Raw genomic sequence first — 6,003 nt, forward strand, 5'->3', positions numbered from 1 at the left:
CCATCATCCAAGACTGCAGAAGAAAGAATGGGATATGACCATGCTGTTGTATTTTTCCTGTGTCAGCTTCATGTGGTGTTCCCATTTGTCAGCAGTAGTGGCGAGGGTGGCCCTCTTGCTGTTCATAGGCCTAGTGATTGTTCATATAGTACTCATTCTTACCACACACTGGGGGCATTCTCTCAAACAGGAACACTTTACAATGTCCTGTGTTCTTTACATGTCCCAAATTGTGTCTATGAGAAAAAAAAAATCTATGGTAATTCAGAAAATGGACTTCTATCTTAGTTACTGAAACCATCAAGAAGCGAGGAATAAGATTTAAAAATAAAAATATGTAAATAAATAAATAAACAAACACAAGTGAGGAGGGCAAGACTTAATTTAGAAGTACTTCATGATTATGGTTTCTTTCTTTTTTTGTAAATTAAAACATTATTTTTCTCACTTTCCTCAAAGGGGCTTAAGTCATGGGAGCTGCAGGTTTAATGTATCTGGCAGAGAAACAGAAAGGAGTCTAGAGGTGTCCATGCTTTCTAATGGCTCCTGAAATATGATACAGTGTAATGTGGTTGATCTTAGGATAAGAATGTGAGTTTCCATCAGGAGAGGTTAACATGGTGAATATGGACCAGGCAGACATCTGGGAAGAAGATAATGGGGCACAGGTTTGAGTTCATTAGTGCTATTTCTACTACACTTCTGTCTTGATGCTCAGTGTTCCTAGACTCACCCACTGAGCTCTGAATTAGGAGCTAGGAGACAATGCAGAAATGGAAGGGGAGATGAGGGAGTGGGACTCGGACTCAGCCTAAAAGAAGTCCTGTTACAGCTGGGACAGTGTTTGGGGCTATCTCTAGTTTTATTTCTAGTTCTGTGTTTTTAACTGTCTCCAGGCCATGTTTCTGTTTAAATGTATTTCAGAAAGCACAGCATTTTTATAGTGAATCAGTTTGAAACAATCAACAAAATACTTGGTTTTGCTAAGAGTTAACAAAGACTGTTGTATTGATATCTTCATTGTCTGTTTCATTGTTCACAAGTCCCAATTTTCAAGGGAGTATTAACTTCTACATGAGATTTCTGCCTCCTGAGTGCTGGTGGCCCTGGTTGTCCTCCTGTCTCCATAGACCCTCTATGGCAAATGTACACACACACACATACATACACATACAAATGCGCACACACACACACACACACACACACACACGCATGTATGCACACATGCACATAAATAACTAAAATCTAATGATATTTAAAATTGTAAATACTAAAGTAGAATAAGATAGAAATTACCAATAAACAGATACTGATTTGTTGACGTATTTTATGTATTTAGTTATTTACTTAAAGAGTCAGTTGTAATGTCCATTTGCCGAGCCTGGCTTCACTTGTTACCTGCAACAGAATAGTCTGAAGGAATAGCTGAAGCAATAGGTCATCGCCCTTGATACCTGCTGACTGACATATATGTTTCTGTAAAATTTTGCTTGCTTGTCCTATATTTATTATTTTATTATTATACTTTAAATGCCTGTCTTCTAATGAGAAAGGGAAATGGTGTGGATTTGTGTAAGAGAGGTTCTGGGGAGATACTGGGAGGAGTTGGGGGAAGGGAAACAGAATAGATTGTACAGAAAAGACTGTTTTCAATAAAAGCAAAGTAAAAAGAACACGTGAGAATACCAAGTGGAGCCATCACAGAAGCCTTTCGGGAGCCACGCTGACTTTGGTCCACCAGTGCTCGCTGCTGTCCTTTTCTTTCATTGTCATTTAAGTTCTTTTTGTTTGTTTGTTTGTTTGTTTGTTTTTTGAGACAGGGTTTCTCTGTGTAGCCCTGGCTGTCCTGGAACTCACTCTGTAGACCAAGCTGGCCTCGAACTCAGAAATCCACCTGCCTCTGCCTCCCAAGTGCTGGGATTAAAGGCATGTGCCACCACTGCCTGGCATCATTTAAGTTTTTATTTGAGCAAGATTTCTACAACAATAAGACACAGATAACTGACTATCTTTTAAAAATGAAATGATGGTCACATGATATTTGGTAAAAACCTGTAGATATCCAAAATTATTTTCAAAGCAGGGGACATTTTTGTGAAATGGAAGATTCGGAGGTTTGTGTGATCACTGTTGGATAGAGGAGGAGACAGAGACTCGGAAAACAGAACAGACCTGCCTTCACCCAGGTCACCATGCCAAATGCTAACACATGGTGCCTTTCCCTCACCCCAGTATGACCAAAAAGGCTTGGTAGACAAGGCAATGAGGTACACACCTTTAATCCTAGTCTCTTGCATACAGTGTCAACAGTCTACCCTGAGCTATGTCCTTAGCCCATGAGCTATAAATATTAAAACAAAAGAACATGAACATATAGACTCCCACAACAAACTTGTACAACCCAGAGGTTCACAGTCCTGCCTGTCTCTGAAGGAGATTGGTGTAAAAGGAGAAAATGAAGACTGTGATTCCAGAGATGATACTGGTCCGCTTTTGAGGGTGGGACCTGAGCTCTTATTGACATGACACTCTCCTCTCCATGTGATGCTAATGATCAGTCGGGGTCTTGAACCACTGGTTTAGGCCTTTCTTCCCCTTCTGTAGACTGTATCCTTGAGTTTGAAAACATTTGGAAGCTACACCACTGACCTTCAGATGTGAGGGCTTTTAATTCCCTTCCCACCCCAAGGTCTGTCGCTAGGGAAGTGAGATGCGAGAATCCTTTGTTTCTATGATATCATGACTCACAGGAGATGCTGATGGACATGAAAAGGTCTACTCACCTGTTCTGATGAGGCCTAATTCCAGCTCTAGTGTTTCATCATTTATTGGGCCAGCAAATTGTATCCTGCAGCAGTAGGTACCATGGTCAGCTAGAGTCCCATTCTGTATGGTTAGGAACATAGATTCCTTTGTAGAAATTCCCCTTAACTCATATCTGTTGGATTTTTAACTTAGCACATTTCTGTCATTAGTGCTGATTGCCCCATTGGCACACCGTGACCAAGGACAGTGTCTGTTGCCCAAGCACACAGGCAAAAAGGCCCCAGAGGTAGGGAGAATGGAACTGCAGGGCATATAGGCATTCTTACGGACCTCAACTATGTACACATCTACCAAAGACAGAAAGGGAGGGAAGACAAGCTGATGAGGGAGGTGTGGATGGGTCCCTTTCTTTAAGTAATGCATCACAGATTTAAAGGGAAAACTCTGGCTGTCCTGTTAGAGGAGGACTGACTGTACCAATGAGTCTCTGGCTTGAGGATCAGCAGATATCCCTGTTGAAATACCTATTAAGATGGTACAGGCCTCTAATCCTGGAACTTGTCAGGAAATTGCCAAACTAGAGTCCAGACTGATTGATATAGCAAGTTCCAGGCTAGTCTGTGTATCAGAGACCAGTTTTACCATTACACGGTAAACTGAGGTAGGGCATAAAGTGGATAATTGATCATTCATCAAATTGGTTTCTGAGGGAACAAAGCTTGATTCTCTTGGGCCATTAAAGTATTCCCCAAGGCTAGCAAGAAACTCTTTGAGACACGCACGCACACCCAGACACACAGACACACACACTTGGTAGATGAAGCAAGGCTCTAACAAGCAAGCTTAGAAAATCTCATACATACACATACATACGTGCATATATATATATATATATATATACACACACACACACACACACACACACACACACACACACACTCACACATTGGGTGATTGGGTACTTGGAGCAAAGTTCCAACAACTTTATTTTTTCCCCCACAGTTTATATATCCCAGCAAAATCTTTCAAGCAGTACAAAAATCACAATGTGATTACATTCAGATTTTTATTAAGCAATCAATCACAATGAGTATACATAGAAAATTATATTCTCAAATACCATCACATAAATAAACATTATGTAATATAGGTAAAAAAAATTCCTAAGAACCCACATACATTTGTAACTAAGCAACTTGTTATAGATTACCAACATGTAAGCAAGCAAAGTAGTTTTATGAGACAGTTTCTCTTACTGGCAGGCTGCAATTTGTGGTTACTAAGAACGGATCAATTATTTTACTATTCATCATAAAAAGTAAACTTACCTTATAAAAAATCTTAAAAGTATCACAAATCTAAACTTTTATATAAAATACAGTTATTTCTATTTTATATCCTCAAGGTGCGCATCTACTCATAAGCAATTTTTTATTAAATCATATCAGGAAGCCGAGGGCAAAAATGAGCATAAAAAATTTATCATCACCTTGATCAGCAACCCAGCTTTAGCAAGAATGGAATGTCAGCTAGTACTAGTCTGGCTGCCGTTGTTCTTGTTCCCTGACCTCAAAAAATATCCCTAGCTCAACTATTAAGACTGTGCCTTTCAGAACCCAAATAGTTCCATAAGATTTTTGACATTGACATTTGCTGGTCCAAGTGTATAATGTGCAGCAATCAGGGCTAGCCATCTGGAACTCAACAATGCCACCAAGATGCTCACCCTGGGCCTGGGCGCCTGGAAGTCTCCTGGCTAGGTGACTGAGGCTGTCAAAGTTGCTATTGACATGGCGTATCGCCACATTGACTGTGCCCAGGAGTACCAGAATAAGAAGGAGGTGAGAGTGGCCCTCCAGGAGAAGCTCAAGGAGCAGGTGGGGAAGTATCAGGATCTTTTCAATGTCAGCAAGCTGTGGTACATGTTCCATGACAAGAGCATGGTGAAAGGAGCCTGCCAGAAGACACTCAATGACCTACAGCTGGACTACCTGGATCTCTACCTTATTCACTGGCCAACGGGCTTCAAGCCTGGGCCTGATGATTTCCCACTGGATGCATCAGGAAATGTGATTCCTAGTGACACCGATTTTGTGGACACTTGGATGGTTATGAAACAACAGGTGGATGAAGGTTTGATAAAAGCAATTTGTGTCTCCAGCTTAACCCTCTTCAGATTGAGAGAATCTTGAACAAACCCAGCTTAAAATAGAAGCCTGCTGTTAACCAGATTGAATGCCACCCATACCTAACTCAGGAGAAACTGATTGAGTGTTGCCATTGCAAAGGAATCATGGTGACTGCATACAGTCCCCTTGGTTCTCCTGACAGGTCCTGGGACAAGCTTGAAGACCCGTCTCTCCTGGAGGATACCAGGATCAAGGCAATTGCAGCCAAATAGAATAAAACTACAGCCCAGGTGCTGATCCGGTTCCCCATTCAAAACAACTTGATAGTGATCCCCAAGTCTGTGACACCAGCACGCATTGCTGAGAACCTTAAGGTCTTTGACTTTGAGCTAAGCAGCAAGGACATGACCACTCAACTACAACAAGAACTGGAAGATGTGGCCTTGATGATCTGTGCCAAACACAAGGATGACCCCTTCCACTCAGAAGTTTGAAGCTGCAGCAGACGGATCCCTGCTCCTCCCCAAGTGACATATACCTATTCTTTCTGCTTCACCTGCCTTTGCAAGTGTCCTGTGTCCCTCTGCACTGGGTGACACCTTGCAGATAAGATGGTGACAGTTTGTTAATTTGACATAGAATCTGGAGGGCAGTACCATTAGCTGAGGAGCTTCTTCCAGGCTTTCTTGGTCTTTCTTCTTACCACCTGGAGGACTTTAACATGAGGACCCTTCCCAACCAAAGAGACGCAAGATTTATAGCCCAGGTTGTGTCACTAACCCTTAAATTTGAGTGCTTAGAACTCTAATCCTTTGTGTCAGACTTCTCATTGCCTCAAATAAAAAATGCTTTTGTGAAAAAAGATTTTTGACATCAAAGCCACTAGCAAAAACATCTTAACTTAACTGCATGTACAATCTGCATCTCCAAATTCTTTGTAAGGGTGGCGGTCATTGCTAACCATCTACATCTTTAAGTTCTTTCTCAGGGTGGTGGTTGAATCATTAATCCGCGCCAGCACCAATACTTGAAAAAGATTGATCACTATTATTGTGAGGGCCAATGATCCTGCCCAGTGAGGGGCTGGAGCCCCATAGCTTTCCTACAA

General features: G+C 41.5%; 1 pseudogene; it reads left to right on the forward strand.

Moving 5' to 3' along the window:
• Nucleotides 1-617: 617 nt before the first annotated feature.
• LOC114629618 lies at nucleotides 618-5,389 on the forward strand (annotated as a pseudogene).
• Nucleotides 5,390-6,003: the final 614 nt, after the last annotated feature.

Source organism: Grammomys surdaster, unplaced genomic scaffold (assembly GCF_004785775.1).
Source record: "Grammomys surdaster isolate TR1022 unplaced genomic scaffold, NIH_TR_1.0 313, whole genome shotgun sequence".
NCBI classification, from domain to species: Eukaryota; Metazoa; Chordata; class Mammalia; order Rodentia; family Muridae; genus Grammomys; species Grammomys surdaster.